Below are 16697 nucleotides of genomic sequence, written 5' to 3' on the forward strand. Positions count from 1 at the left end.
GGACATGGAGAGAATGATGTGCTATTCGGGTCATTTTTTACATATTTCACGTTCTTCACCCTCACATACATATTACATGGGTGTTTAGCCACAGGACTATGCAGAACTGATAGCCAATTCTCTCCCTTGGTTTTTGTAGCAGATAGTTAATCAATCAGACATAGAGGACAAGCTGTTCTTTTGCCAAAACACTTTAGTGTCTATATGATGCTGTGTGAGGTATCAAGACTCTTAGGAGACTTAATTTACTGCCATCTCATTTGCAAAATCCAAAGAACAAGGGGCAAAACAAAGGTGATGGTGTTTTTTATTTGGTGGTCAAGTGTGTTTATTGGTACTAATGAGAACCAAGCAGAAAGGCAGTAAGATTTGTACCTTTTCATAAACCCATCACTCACCTGCACTTACCTGTAGAAACAGAATTACCACTGCTAAGGACAAAGCACTAAGGCAGCTTCTATTTTAACAGGAAATAGCATTTACACTGCTTAGTTTAATAGAGTCAATTCTCAAGTAATTCAAAGACTAAAGAAAATGACACATTGCTTTTACATCTTTAAAGAACTGCCACAGCTCAAGTGGCTAAGCTTAGCTTTCCAGTATCCTCTTTGTGCACAACAGTTAAGTCTCTTAGGGTCAGTTATATTGCAAATTGCCTTAATTTTTCCAAAGCTTCCTTTTAAAATGCATTTGGTACCCTGAGCAAAGGTACCAAATGGTTGGTACTTTGATGGTTGCAAAACAAAGCAAGCAGTGTTATCCCAGCTGAAACAATGCCCCAGTGAGGCTCAGCAGTTTCAAAAAGGGAAGCTAATAGAAAAGTGAAAAGCTGTGCTTTCAAATCTGGTCTCTAATTAGGGAGTGTGTTCATTTTTGTGTTCATGCTTTGTTTTTTCACTCCAAGGGTGAAAAGGGTTCTTTCTCAAAAGATGCTAACTTGTTGCAGCCCCACCTCCCCTTGACTTCAGGCGAGATGAGAAGACTTACTTAAAACAGCCAACCACATCTATCAAAATAACCAAAATCAAAGCTTGATTCAAGCCTGCAAATGAATGGAACTAGTCCTGGCTGTGAATGGAACCACCAGCAGCTTCATTTAGCCTTACTCTTGGAAGTCCCTGTTTGCAATCGGCATTGCTATAGGTTCTTCACAGGCTGTTGAAGCTTGATATAGTAGCAGTTGAACCAGCACATAATAGTTGATGTACTTTCTGATCTTGTAGTCCTACGTCTGAGAAGCTGAGCAGAATGCTTACAGAGATTGGATCTAATGAGAATTGAAGTTTCATCCTTGGGAGGTTTTGGTGTTGACAGACAGAACATACACAGCACACACGTCTGCATGGCTTAGAAATGGAAAGACAAACACTGAAAAGATACTGGCAATGAATCAGATGTTGCCTCAGTTCCTTATTTGTTACAAAACAGGAAGCATCACTACATTACTGGTAGGTTTGCCTTTCTCAAATGCAGCATATAGGTAAAAAGTAGCTCATTTGACAAAGAGAGGAAGGCTGGCCCTTTGATAAAGGGATGCTTTAGGATATAATAGATTCCAGGTCTTAATCTTCCAAAGATTACCTACCTGGCACTGGAATAAGTCATTAAGGAGTCATTCCACCTCATTTTAACCATCTGGAAGTTAGGTATCTACTCACAACATTGTTTCTCTGCTATTAATAGAGAGCATCCTGAAAAGGTGACTTTTGTTATTCCAGAAAGAATCATCCATTGAAGGTATGGCTTTTTCTCATTTACTATAAGATGAGCCTAGTCAGCTATGTTTGCCTGCATACAAAATTTGTAGATGTCTGTCTTCAATATCACTGTACTGTCTTCAAGAGTTGGAGGCAGTCCTGTATCTGAGGAATTGAATATACTGTCCAGGCTGGACAGACTGGACAGTACAGGAAAGGCTCTCAAGATCTCAAGATAGCTTGCCATTAAGTATTCTCTCTCTTTCTCTCTCTGGGTGTTTCTCTTTTTATAAATACATAATCAACTTAATTTTTAACCTATTCTGTTGAGAGGGGAAACCTCTACCCTCTACCCTCCACATCTTGTGCAGTTTTGCCATGTGGTTTTCCTTTACAGCACACTAAAAACAATCATTCAAACTTTGCCCTATTACTTTTGTCCTCCCATGTTACACTTCTGTGTGTCAGAGGATAAAAATTGTTTGTAATAATTTTGCAGCCTGCTTTCAAATGCCCCAAATGCTTCCATTCATCCACAAGCACTGAGAAACTGGACTGATCTATCTGCTTAATTTACAAGTGGTGAGGTTAGGCAAGTTGATCTGGACCCCCCTTTCCAGACGTACTCTTGTGACTGATTTTAAGGAGTTTTAGCTCCTTAATTTCCAGTTATTGTTTCTCATCTGTTAACTGTACCCCACCCCTTTGGCTGCACTGCTGTGACTTATTGTGTGAGGTACAGTCAGCCTTTCAGTGTGAATTGAAATAGCAACCAACAGCCAAAGGATTGTAACTGTTTAAGCTGTTAAGGCTCAACTGAAAGAGTATATCCAAGTGTACCCTTAAACCCTCTGTCCCTCAACCTTCCGTCTATAAACCGTGATTTATGTCTCCCTGCCTCATCACAGTAAGTTGTGACAGTTACTCGCTCACAGGATTACAGCTTAAATGAAAATATATTTAAAACTGAATCCAGTGAACTCAACCTGAACTTTTTTGAATTCCCATATGCCTACCAAAAGGAAGAATAAATACCTCTTTAGAGAACAGAGCTGCACAGACATTGATTTGCTCTAATTTTGGGCAAGGCAATGTAAGATTACCTCTTTCTTCATAACACTTTGAGGGAGACAACCTGTTGCAGAGTAACTGGGTCCTGACTCAGGCCCCCAAATTTTGATGGAGGGAAGTTTTTGTCTAGATCCAGGTTGTGAGTTTTTGGTTTAGGCTGGACTCTATAGAATATAAGATTTGCAGAGGAGGATTTAATGCTGCAATTTGTTCCCACAAACAAAAGCTCCTGTAGTTCTTGTGCTGCTTTGGTGTGGTTTTGGCTTTAGTAAGCACAAATTGTAACTTTTTGCCTACCTTCTCAAAGGATGTTCCTCCTCCAAAGCACACAGTGCTTGTTGTGAGCCTGATTATGCCACAAACCCAGCAAAGAACATGTTCATGGGGCTGTAGCAGAGTGGTTGTTCCCTAGATATCTTATTGACTGACACGTTAATTGGGCAACTTGCAAGATCTCTGAAGACAGGGAGAGATTTCCTATGCAACTTCTCCCAGGCAGGACAGAATTTTAACCTTTGCAAATGATCCGCATCCAGCACAGGCATAAGCATGTGCTCTGCTCCAGCTCTAAGAGCCACTGGGTGGAGAATTGGAGTTAAATTAAAATGGAGAAGTAGGAGTTGACTATGGTGGGGAAATCCGTAAGGGATGTATTGCAACAGTGAGGTGCTGAATTTGCTGCCCTCTTTCTCCAACAATTTGGTTGGAAAGTGCAGCTTTGGCAGAGAAATGCCCTCAAGGAGGGTTGTGTGTTGAGTTTTTATTTCCAAACTAAGTTGTCCCTGTGTGTTTATGTGGAAGTTGAAGAGACTGAAATTTCCCTTTCAGAGCTACTGCTTAGTGGCCAGCAGCATGGGACAAATACTCTCCTACAGGGAGACCTGATAAGGAAAAGGAAGCCTATGAAGTGTTTAAACAATTTGAGGAAACCCCTGAATCACAGACCCTCGTTCTCATGGGGGACTTTAACCTCCCTGACATCTGCTGGAAGGGCAACTCAGCTGGATGCAAGCAGTCAAGAAGATTTCTGGATGGTGTTGGGGATAACTCTTTGATACAGGTATTGGATGGGCCAACCAGGGGTGATGCACAGCTGGATCTGCTAATCTCTAACAAAGAAGACCTGGCTGTGGCGGTGGTGATCAATGGCAGCCTTGAGTGTCATGACTGTAAAACAGTGGAGCTCAAGATCCTGTTGGGAGTGAAAAAAGAGAGTAGCAGAGTACAGACCCTGGACTTCAGGCGAGCATAATTCAGCTTATTCAGGGAACTGGTAGGTGAGATCCCATGGGGGCCGCTCTGAAGGGCAATGGAGCTCAGGAAAGCTGGCAGGTCTTTAAGGACAGCATCCTCCAAGCGCAAGAACAGATCATCCCGAAATTCTTGAAAACAGGTAGATAACGTCAGGAGACCAGCCTGGCTAATCAGGAAACTCCTGGCAGAGCTCCAATGCAAAAAGGCAGCATACAGGAGGTGGAAGCAGGGCCAGACTACCAAGGAGGAATTCAGAAACATTGCCCAGGCATGTAGGGATGGTGTCAGAAAAGCCAAAGCACAACTGGAATTGACCCTTGCAAGAGACATGAAGGGCAACAAGAGCTTTTACTATGACAGTAGTAAAAGGCTGAACAAAGAAAATGTTGGCCCATTGTTGAATGGGGCAGATGATTTAGTGACAGCAGACACCAACAAGGCTGGGGTGCTCTATGGCCTCTTTGCTTCAGTCTTCACCAAAAAAGGTGTCCCAGACCTCTGCACTTAGTGAAAGGGCTCAAGGAGGAGAAAAACAACCACCAGTGCAGGACTGAGCCACGGATTACTTGAGTGAACCCAACCCATACAAGTCCATGGGACCAACAGATTGCATCCAAGGATGCTGAGAGATTTGGGTGATGTCCTTGCAAGGCCTCTCTCTATACATTTTGAAAGGCAGTGGGGACTGAAGGAGGTCTCATGGAAAAAGGCAAGTATCACACCAATCTTCAGAAACAGCCAAAACAACAATCCAGGGAACTACAGGCAGGTTGGCCTCACTGCAGTCCCAGGAAAAATTATGGAGCAAATCCTTCTGGAGCACATTTCTGGCCATATGAAGGAGAAGATCATAGGGAACAGTCAGCATGGATTTACCAATGGTAAATCTCGCCTGACCCACCTGATTGATTTCTATGATAAAATGATCAGATCTGTGGTTGAAGGGAGAGAAGTAGATGTCATTTACCTTGACTTTAGCAAGGCTTTGGACACAATCTTCTGCAGTATTATTGTATCCAGTTGGGACATTATGGTCTGGATGGGTGGGCAACCAGCTAGTTAAAAACCTGGTTGGATGGCCAGGCTCAGAGGGTCATGCGTAATGGGTTGTACCGTAGCTGGATGCTCGTGACAACTGGGGTACCACTGGGGTCTATCCTGGGACCTGTCCTGTTTTACAGTTTTGTCAGTGACCTGGTGGAAGTGAAGGAATATGTTCTCATGAAGTTTGCAGATGACACCAAACTGGGAGGACGAGTCGATACGATTGAGGAGGGCTACCATTCAGAGGGACCAAGACATCCTGGAGGAATGGGCTGACAGGAACCTTTTGAAATTCAGTAAGGACAAATGCAAAGTCCTGCCCCCTGGCAGGAAGAGTCCCCTGCAGTGACACAGTGGGGGATGGCCTGGCTGGGGAGCAGCTTTGCAGAAAGGACCTGGAGGCCAGGGAACAGCGAGCTGCACAGAAGCCAGCAGCACGTCCTGGCACCACAGAAGGACAACAGCATCCTGGGCTGCATTAACAGGAGCAGAGAGGGTAGAGCAAGAGGGATTATCCCCTTCTAATCAGCAGTCATTAGACCACATCTGGATACTGCATCCAGTTTGGGTCCCTCAGGACAAGAAAGACGTCAACAAATTGGAGCAAGTCCAGTGGAGGCCACCAAGTTGTTTGGGGGCTAGAGCACTTGCCTTCTGAGGAAAGAACAAGGGAGCTGAACTTGTTCAGGCTGGAGAAGAGACAGCTTCAGTGGGGCCCAACAGCAACCTCATGCGTACAGGAAGCTCATCAAGAGGATAGAGCCAGGGTCTTCACCATTGTAAAGAACAAGAGAAAACAAAAGTCAGTGGAAGCAAGAGAATTTCTGACTGCATGTAAGGAAAAACTTTTTTCCCCATGAGGACAGTCCTGCACTGGAACAGGAAAGAGATTGTGCAATCTCCACCCTTAAAGGTTTCAAGACCTAACTGAATAAAACCCTGAGAAACCTGGTCTGATCTCATAGCTGGCCCTGCTTTGAGCAGGAGATTGAACTAGAAACCTCCTGAGGACCCTCCAAACCTGAATTCTCCTGTGGTCCTATGATAATACAGGACTTGGATGAACTTCTATATAAATTAAACTACCATTATTAGGAGAATAAGAAGCATCCAACCTTGATTTGCTCATACAGTGCTTGGCAAGGTATCCTTGTGATTAAAGACCCTCCCAGTTAAAAGTGTGTACTTTATTTTTATCCTAAGTATGTTGGGCTTTGCCTTCCAGTCACTGGATTTCTTCCTTTGTGGAAAACATATTACTGCTCTTCTGTTCCCTGGGTTGTCATCCTTCAGCTTCCTTCAGGGAAGCTGATAGATTGCAGACTTTCACCATTAAAACCTATTTTCTTGTTCTCTTGGTTCAGGTCTGAACCCTCCCTATATTTTTTCAGATCCTATTTGGGAATCTCCAGTTCTATATCCAGGAACCTATTCTCTCTTCTGACGACAATGTTGCGTGTGGTATGGATGGTACATCAAGAGTCCACTTGGATCCACACCATGCATTTTTCTCAGATTCACTACTTCCCAGGATGCCATATGCTCCTTATCCCTAAACATAAGCACTTGTAATGGCTGCGCTGCCACGCATTGATTGTTTGTGGCCCATTGTCTTGACAGTCAGTGTCACTAACTTGTTTTTCTTTTTTAGCACTCTATGAGGCATTGTATCAGCTGCAAATATTCCTAGGAAGGACTTTGTGCATTTTGGCAAGTTGTTGGTAAAGTATGTATTTGCAGAGGGGCAAAAAAGTCCTTCTGCCTCCCTCCTACCTCACTAGAAACAAGCCCAGCTGATGCTGATGGCCCTTCTGCACTTGCAGAGAGCTGTCTCTTTTGGATTTGTTTGTTATTTTATCCATGTAATTTGTGGGGCATTGATTTTCGTTTCTTTTTGAAGGAGTCATGTGGTGTTAATCCAAGTGGTGTTACAGCAGTGCTGTTCTCTTCCTCTGGCAATCTTGTAATCTCTTCAAGGAGTGCTTTCAGGTTTGATGGGGTTTGTCTTCTGTCAAGCATCTGAGAATGAAATAAATGAGAGGGAAGTAAGGATCAGGAGAGGGGCATCTTAACGAACAGGGGTGTGCTGGCCTAGAAGAAGGAGACACCTTCCCTCGGGGACTGGAAAAAGAAGAAAAAACAGAGTCTGAGGCCAAGGTAGCTGGGTAGGTAGGAAACTGGAACTGGGAGATGGAGAAGACAGGTTCAAAAATGTTAATAACTTACATCCAGTGACATCCATGCTGGTTACCAGGCATAGGATTGTGGATGGCTGTTCACACAGTTTACTAATGAGGTTTGTTGCACTGAGAGGGTACTGTAGGATAGTCTCTAGTTCAGCACATGTGTCTGGACATTAACAAATACTTCTCTTCTGTATATCTGGAACAGTAGGCCCTGGGCGCCTGCACCCAGCTGGACCTGAACCAATGGCTGTCAGTTTTATTCTCATCTCATACAGGTAAGTCTGACCTGACCTGACCAAAGGAGGCGATTGAAACACTTGACTGACATCTGAGGTGGGTTCTGTTCTTGGCTTGCTCCAAATTTCCTTTGTGACCTGCGATGAGGAACGTATCTTTTTTTGCCTCATAAGGCAGGGAGGATGGAAATCTCTGCTTTCAACCCTGCCTGCAGTTTTGTGATCCCTTGTATTTTTAATATGAACTCCTAGAAGGATGGCCTATTTCTTCAGCTGTGTTTATGCAGCTCTTGGCTTACAGGAGCCCTGATCTCCAGGTGGCCCTCCATAATCTCAATCATAAGAATTTTGCCTTAGTGAAGACTACAGGATTTGCCCATCTAAAATATCCATTAACAAATAAATTCTCCCTGAACACTGCTAAGTGCTTTTTGATCTAGTCTAGAAATCCATTTAGTTGGATGCTTAGTTTTCTGTTTATACTGCTATACTGCTTTACTTCGCTTGCTGTATAACGTGTGTTTACTGGTGAATATTTGATTGAAACATTAAAAAAAGACTATTTTTCAACAAACTGTAGTCCTTGGGCCCCAGATTCCTGTTGATTTCAATTGGGCATGAGTACAGCCCCTTGTCTGCATTCACTGGCTGCCGGCTTCACTCGTACTGCTGTTGGTCTATTACACCCTGGGGAGTAGTATGAAGCTAATGACCAACGGCAGAGGAGAGTTACACAAAAGACTGCTGAATAAAGCCTGTAAAAAAACCAAAAATGACTAGGGGAAGGAGAGGAGGAGGAGGAGGAGAAGGAGGAGGAGAAGGAGGAGAAGGGGGAGGAGGAGGAGGGCAGGCAGGCTGCGCAGCACGAGGTTCTGGACCGGTGTTGTGTGCTGCACTACAATGACGCAAGCCAGAGGGGTAAGCAGAAAGCACCCACCACTATTTCACAGGTGGCACTGGAACTGCAGCACACGATTCTTGCCAGACAAATGATGCTGAGTTCCCTGCCCCAAGGAAGCTGCACAGCAAGCAGGGCTGGAGAACTGATCTTTGATAAACTGGGAGGCAGCATGGCTCCTAGCTCTTACAGCACTTGCACCAGCAGCTACTTAAACAAATTCCTAACAAAACGGTGCAAATAGTAAACATACAGTAGCATCCTGGTTTAACCCGAAGTGGAGGTGAAGACAGGGTTGAAAGCATCTATTTGTGTTTTAAAAGGCTACTCAAAACCGCCTTTTCAAGGATGAGTTAAGTAGTCTCATTGTCATGTCGTTGTTGCATTTTGAACAGCTACGTGATCTATGAACTCGACTCACACAGTTAATTACCCCTCCTCACTCCCCTCCCCCTCCTGCTCCCCTCTTGAAACACATTATATTTCTTTGACAGTCCGCCGAGAACAATGTCTGCTTTTGTGACAGTGACATTGCCAGTGGTGTAAAAATCTATGCGTCTGTCAGGTTTCCCCATGTGAAACATAATTGCTTAATTTCCATTTGAAAGTACATCTCTGACATTAGAACAACGTAGACACACCAAGGATAACAATGATTTCCTGACACCTACAATGGGACATAATGCGGTAATAAATATGTGTGCAAAATGAATGCTCTGCACACAGAGGGAGCAGGTCTGAATTTACAGCTGCAGATGAAGTGTTCCTCAGGAAAAAAAATAATAGAAAGAAACCAACAGATTAGCATCAGTGTGAGTCTATGTCAACCAGATGGCTTACTATGGAAAAAGAGCTTCCCTGCTTTATTCCAGTAACCCTGGCTAGCAGGCTGAATGTCTGAGATGAGAAGAGAAAAATGATCTCATTCAGCTATTTTTTTTTGCTCTTGCATACATACAGCTTGAGCTGGAGCAGAGAAAAAGGTCTGAAAAGAACACAGAAGTTGTCCCTTAACAGTGGTGTGTGAGACAAGATGGACCAGGAGAGCCTGCAGAAGAGGGTTCAAACATGCAGAAAGCACAGTGTAAAAGCACTGAGATTACAAGGGGCTAGCTGAGTGTGCTTGGAGGAGGGGAGCCCTCGTGTTACTTCTACTGTGTCTTTAGCACTCCCAGGGACCCCTCTGAGGAGCGGTTCACCCAAGACATAACGAGACATGCAGCACCTTGGGAAAGCCGCACCATTTGGAGACAAGCCCAGGAGACGCAGCACTGACAGTGCACTGGCTGGGTGACCATGCTCATAGTTGGAGGAGAAGCCTTGTTGAAGCACAGACCTGAGCCTTGGGCAACCTGAGGTAAGTCTGAGGCCTTGGCACAGCCATCGGGTGTGGATACCATGACTCCTGTCTATGCTCCACTTGAAATGATGATGTGCTTTTCCTCCTACTTCTCTCACGTTTGTGTAGCCCTGAACCATTCATAGGTGAGGCCACCTTCGCAGGCCCTAGTTTCACTCCTTAAATGCTAATGTGATGGCAGAGGCATCTAGGCACATTTATAAAGTTGGTCCTAATTTGCCAAGGTACTTGGCAATGGAGCGTGAGGGAAGTTCATGTGGAGGCAGTCACACCAGGCTGTTGTCTGGTCCAGGGTTATCCCACCCTGTTTTAGGCATTTAACTGCAATGCTTATCTTAGGAGCTCAGCTCCCTCTTAGAGTAACTAGAGACAGAAACATCTTCAATTGAGTGCTGATGGAGGCTTTGGTAGTACATCTTTGTGTTGATTGTGGGGAAAAAATCCCAGTGTAGTAACACTCTCAGTTTGGTCTGATGTTAAATAGGATGAATCCAGGCTCAAATGTCTGCCTTCAGGGCGGTGATGTCTCCCCTTTGCAGGTCAGGACGCCCTCACAAGCAGGCTATCTGAATCAGACATCACTTCTCACTGAAGACACCATAGGTGTGACAGCTAAGTGAGGGACCTGTAATTGGCAGTTTGAGGAAAGCCAGCTGTTCTTATCTTTACAGTCTTTTGAGACCCAATACTAGATTTATGGCAATGGCTTGCTGCTAAAGCAAGCTATCAACTGTCATTTCAAGAAAACTCTGATATGGTGGTTTCTGGGTCAGGCATCTTCTTTGGACAATGTGCTTTGTAGAGCAGGCAATTTGGCTTGGAGTTTCTGGATTCCAGTGAGAACTAAATGCATTTTAGTGACAGTGTGATGAGCACCATTCTACAGAGAGGTTGTAAAAGTAATCAGGCCTGTCTTATCTGCAGCAAAGGATGAGATGAGAATGCACCAAGAAACAGGGGGTGAGTCCTCCTTCTCATGGGAGAAAGTGTAACATCATTTGTCAAAAGCTCCATCAAGGGTAGGGCATGATTCACAGAGCAAGAGCTGAATAGTTTTTTTTTTCCTTTGTTTAAATTCTGTGCCCAATGGAAACTTCTCACTGTAAGAAGGGAGGATGTTTAACGTCGATTGGGCCTATGGTAGAATTAGTGTGCATGGAATATCCAGTCCTTGATTCTTTGCTTGTCTTTGGCAGTGACTGAATGTCTGTCATTGCAAATGTCTACAAAATTACTATTTTAATGACCTGTTTGTTTCAATTAAGGCCTGGCTATTATCTTTCCAAGAGGCAGGGGACTGGGGAGGGGGAAACAGAGTGGGAAAGAAAGAGCTGATCACTAGGACGTGTGAGCAGATCATTTAAGAGGCCAGCTGAAACAGAGAGTAGATTTGGAAAGGCTGTGTGATGAATCTGTGACATTGCAATATTTCAATCATCACATTTCAGATTCTGGTTCATGCATCATTTGCTATGAAAGTTTTGAGATTTTAATCAGTGTTTCAAGAGTAAATTGATACAGCCTAATCATTTAGAATCTCTGGCACAAGACCAAAGTGTATTATGTTAAGTGTATGTTATGTATTATAAAAGCTGCTTGCTGAAAATTAATTGAGTATTCCCGTGCTAGATAATGTTTCTCCATTCCCCAGAGCCCATCCCTTTGCGTGCGAGCGTTTTCCCAAGTGCAATGCAGATGCCAGAGAAAAGGTGAATATATAACATATGTAAAAGACTGGCTCAGTTAGACACAGCACAGTATCAAGCCTGCTAGCCTCCCTGGATAGATTGTGTGGCTGTTTATTTGTCTGCACAATGTGTAGGAAGAAAACTGCCAGGTACAAAATAAAAAATAAGTATTTTCCATAGAAGCAAAGTGTAAGAGAGCCTATGCCATCACTCTACTTCACCTAAAAAATTGGAAATGTGTTTGTATTTCTCCTGATGACTTATGTGAACTTGGCAGAACAAGCAACCGAAGTAAATGACACAGTTAGCATCCAGTGAGTCTAGGTAATAAATGAACATGCCATCACACTGTGTGTTGAAAGGCTCTGTCACTTCCCATGTTATGCTTGTCCTTTATTTTATACCTGAGACAATGCTGGTAAAAAGAAGGTGTAAGGAGTTGGACACACCTTTAATTTGCCAAAAGCCTTCAGGGGGTGGCCACCAGTATTACTTATGCTCAGTGCTGACATTTCCACTACAACCCCTTTCCATCTGAAGAGGCAGCTTTCTCAGGGGTACTTGGACCCCCTTTGCAGTGGCAGGGGGGACTGTTGTTGGAGCTCCCCACAGCTACCTAGTGTGCAGGCAGTATGTTCAAATACTTTTGACCTGAGTTAAAATACCTCTGCTGCCTGATTCAGACTAGGGCTCTGAACAGAGGCCCCCCCAGCCGAATTCTCTCACCATCAGTGTATTCTTCCCAGTGTCCTGGTTGCAGCCATTGGGATTCATTTCTGCTTTTCAGTCATTCTCGGTGGCAGGTGCAAGAATGTGGGTTCACTTTCCACTGCTGGAGCTCACTGCCTTCAGCTCCAGCCTCAAGTTATCCTCACACACCTGCTTCCTCCTGCCCTTCAAGTAACTATTTTCAGAAACTGGAAAATGTCCATACCCTGAGTATGTGTCCACCCTATCACCCTTTCATAAGATACTAATGCAAGTCCTTTAGTTTGAACAGAGCAGACCAAAGGTTTGAACCCTGTTCATCCACATCCCAGGCAAGAGCCCCACACACTATTGTTGAAGCCCTTTACTCACAAAGTGGGGAGAAAGACAACATTTCTTTCAATGGCTTTGCCTAGGACACCATACCATCCCATGTGACTGTCTTTTTTGTCTCATTTTAAAGGCCTGAACAATGAAAGAAAATTAATTGTTTCGATTTGCTACATATATGAGAAATTTTTCTTTCTGTTTCAGTTGCATCCACATTCTCCCCGTCCAAGCGGAGAATCAGTTATACTCAGTATTCTTCATCAAAGCACAGTCATTACCAGGCTTTGTAAGGTCTGACATGATCTGCAAGATGGAGGGGTAGATAGGTTGGAAGGTGTCTTTCTGCTCTTCTGAGGAGACATCCCATGGCACTCAAGCAATTCCTTTCTAGTCAGAAGGTATGTAGTCTCTTGGCTCCAAGGGGACTCCAAGGGCCCAAGCTCATTGAGACAATCACAAAAGGGTTGTCAGTACAAATTGTGGGTGCAAACATACTGTATTTCATTTTCCAAGTAGGAAAATCCCACAGCAGCTTCCCCTTCAGGACCTAGTCATTTTGCAGCCTCAGCCATAAGGCATACATTTGCAGTGCTGCTCTGTGGTGATTTCCCACTCTGATCTCCCTTTCCAAGGACAAGCTGTGAGCAGCTTATCTTCATCCCACGGCCACAAAACAGCTGAGGGTTATCCTGTTAGTTGGCTCCTGGCTCCTGAAGAAGTCCTCCCGCAAGCTATGGCAGCAGCCTTTGCTCTATCACCTGACTAGTCAATGTGGCATCTTTTGTCACTAAAGAAAGTACTTTTATGTCCAGTGAGAGAGGTTTCATGCTCATGGTAACAAGTGATTTAATATTGCAAGGAAGCGCAGCTTATCAGCTCTTTTATAAATAGCAGAAATAATCCAAACATTTTATCATTAATTCTCTGTTCATATTGGCACCTTCTGGTAGGATATTGAGGAGAAAATAGAAATTGGGTATCCTAGAAGGTAAAATAGCCTTAAGGTTCACAGCTAATATCCCTCTTCAACACTGAGGGGGAGATGGGCTCTTCTTTAGGAAGTGTTTGCTTTAGTGACCATGAAATCCTGATCTTCTTTCCTTGTGTCATTTGGATGTAGATAATATTCCTCCAAGGATGGGAGGACAGGCTGTCTTCGCATAGGTTGTGGAACAGCTTGAGGAACTTCCTTGGAATATCCTTCAAAGGCATTATGGTCTTTACACTGGGTGGCAGAAGATACAGATGCTTCACTTCATTTAACACATATGTAAAATGACTTAAGCAAGCATAAAGCCTAACAAAGAGCTAGAAATTCTGGGCTTTTGGAGGTGAATGTCTCAATCTCCTACCTAAAGTTCAGGGTCCATCACTTGCTTCCTGTTGCTGGCTGCTTATTCACCATACTGCAATGGCCATCCAAACACGCTTGGTCCTACTTGCTGACTCTCCACACAAGCCTGTGACTTGTGATAACACTGAGTAGCCACAGAGAATCCAAACAAACTAGCAAACTGGCAGCCTTGGGCCAGATGTGCCCTCACAGGGAGCCTCCTTCCAAACTCCCTCCTCCTGCCTCCCCTATCCCATTGATCTGGTCTCTAGCATGGGAATTGCTATGATCCACTCTAATACTATTGATAGGTCTCTTGTTTCTCTAGCCCCACCAGAGCCCATAAACCTTCCCAAGGCAAGGCCCCATTCACCTCTCAGCTCATACCTGCATCTCCCAGAAGTACAAGGGGTGAGGTGGGATGGCGACCTTCCCTCTCTCCACTGTTCCCTGTGTCCTTTACCTCGGCCAGTTAAATACTCTGCTGCTAAATCCCCAACCTAGTGCATGCAGTGATATCAGTGAGGGTATGTCTAGGGCACATGACTCTGCCAGGCTCCAAACTGGCTGGAAGTTGTGTGAATGTTGTTGACACAGTGAGCTAAAACAGCCCATAATAATAACCCCAGCTTGGCACTAAATTCACATGGTTTCCACCCAGGGAGGGTAGAATGAACTCATGGCCACATGGAGATAGGACAGTGAGTTAATGTTTGCCTGCTCCAGAGGAGCACTGAATACTTCTGTCTTCTAATATCTCTCAGGGCCAGGCCTCGGTGTGCTTGTGGGACCTTTTCCCCAGATTACGACACAAAACAGGAGGGACTGTGGATGTTGAGAGCCCCAGCTCTTTCCCTTGTTCAGATCCTGACCTTTGCCAAGTCATTTTGTCTGTCTTTGTCTGCTTCCTCTCGCACTAAATCAAACTGCTTATGCAGCTTGGTGAGGCATCTGGTGCTCTTACAATGAAAGGGGCTAAATTGTGTCAAGGAGTAACCAAGCTACCAAGAGCTGTTTATGAGGACTGACCTTAGGAACATATGCAGCAGAAAAAAAAGAAATCACGGGCAAAATACTCAGCTGGGTTGTCCAGACATAAAGTGGGGACAGACCCCATCATCATGGAAGTCAAGAAAGTGTCAGGGCCAGAAATCACAGCCTTACTCAATTCTGTAAATTTGTGGTTTTCAACCTTTTTCTTCCCTGTTTGCAGACTCCTAAAAGTTTTTCTAAAGGAAGGACCTATTGCTGTTTAGTGAATTTAAGTCCACTGACAGAAGGCATTCCTTGTCTCCATAGGTCACAGAGAATCCAGGTTGAAAATATCTGCTGTAGCTGTAAGTAATAAGTCTTGGGTACTCGCTGTTCCAGACCTCAGAGGACGGCACAATCATGGATTCTTAGCCAAAGTATTACATGGACCGTCTACTACCGGATCTCTGGCTCCCCATGCTTAACTTCATGCTGTGCTTCACTTGTGAATGAAATCAAGCATAAGGCGCCAAAGTCCTTGGTCAATGTTACCTCTGAATCTTCTGTATAATGCAGAGGACTTGAATTATGGATCCAGATCCAGCTTATAGATACCTGCTCTCATTCTGTATGTTTTTTATTAAAGTAGTCTCTCCGTGAATGTCATATTGGCAAACCAAGTTTTGGGAGCTCTTTCATCATTTAAAGGACAATTGCTGTGTCACAGCATTATATCTCATCAGCTTTATATTAACAGATGAAGAGAAAGGCTCTAAACTGTATTTGATTTTTAAAAAATAAGTAATAAAACGTCATCTTTTTTCATTCTGAGACTCTATAGCAAAAGCACTGAACAGTGCTGTTTACCTTTTTTTTATTACATAGTATTGGTATTCTTAAAGGTTGGACTGGAAACTCATCTTTTTCATTAAAGTTCTCAATATCAGGTTTTCTGCATTTTATTGTTCCTTATTTGCCATGTATTACAACAAAACACAAAGCCTAGGATATCTGTTGCCATTGCAAAAATGCTGTGTTCTTGTCTGATTGGAAAGCCACTCTTCATTGTTCCCTTTTGTACACTCTCCATTAAGCCAACTGGCTTCAGCTTCTGACAGATAACAAATGAGAACAAAAAGAGGTGTAAAAAAAAGCCAGGAAAATCTCCAAGCAGTTCTCAGTGTGAACAGATCTAGCTTGTTAGCCGTCCCAGGAGAAAACTCTAGCAAAGTTGACAATCCGCTTTCTAGATGCCTGTGCTGTCCCGTGAGAATTGTTTATTCTCCTGGTCCCAGCTGGTGCTTTGAGTACAGCTTTACCTGACAGAGCTGTTACTTTGCTTCTGATTTCTATTGTCATGTACCACATTGCAAGTTCTGCAGACCATGTAGCAAGAAAAGCAATGACAAAACCAGAAGTCTCAGAGCAAAGTGTGCTAGAAACTTGCTTATGGGACAAAAAAGAAGACAAGAAGGCTGGAACATAACCAGGGACGGAGAGTGAGTGTGAGGGGAACTGAAGAAAGGCACCAGAATAAAAAAGCAGAGGGCGAAGTCCTGAGAATAATTCCCCTCCTGCTTAGCCATGGTTCCCCATCAGAGCAGAGGTGAGGGTGATGGGCTGAGGAGTAACATTACAAAAACATAGGGCATCTACATTCTTGTATCTCTTTCTCTTTTTTTGAATTTGTACTGACTCATCTGTCTCCGTTTCCTCTTGAAGCCAATAGTGATTGTATGATGTTCCTAGCAGATTCCAAAATCAGGAAGAGACATGTGAAACAAACAAAAAAACTCTTTAAAACTCAGTGGTGGCTTGTGATTTTTGAAGTGGGGATACTGCAATGCAAATGACTGTTTGGGAGGCAGGTGATTTGACATGACTGGCTGCTGTTGCAACCTGGGAGGTGATGGCTTGTTC

The 16697-nt window shown here is 43.9% G+C and overlaps 1 long non-coding RNA gene across 2 annotated transcripts; it reads left to right on the forward strand.

Moving 5' to 3' along the window:
• Nucleotides 1-871: 871 nt before the first annotated feature.
• Nucleotides 872-15725, forward strand: LOC135327152 (uncharacterized). Of its 2 annotated transcripts, XR_010387261.1 has the most exons (4): nt 872-7527; nt 9553-9743; nt 12677-12870; nt 15105-15725. It is a non-coding gene; the product is annotated as an uncharacterized LOC135327152 (long non-coding RNA). The 2 variants fall into 2 exon arrangements; XR_010387260.1 differs by lacking the exon at nt 872-7527 and having other exon boundaries at nt 8324-9743.
• The last annotated feature ends 972 nt before the right edge of the window (nt 15726-16697 follow it).

Source organism: Dromaius novaehollandiae, chromosome 1 (assembly GCF_036370855.1).
Source record: "Dromaius novaehollandiae isolate bDroNov1 chromosome 1, bDroNov1.hap1, whole genome shotgun sequence".
In the NCBI taxonomy this organism is placed as follows: Eukaryota; Metazoa; Chordata; class Aves; order Casuariiformes; family Dromaiidae; genus Dromaius; species Dromaius novaehollandiae.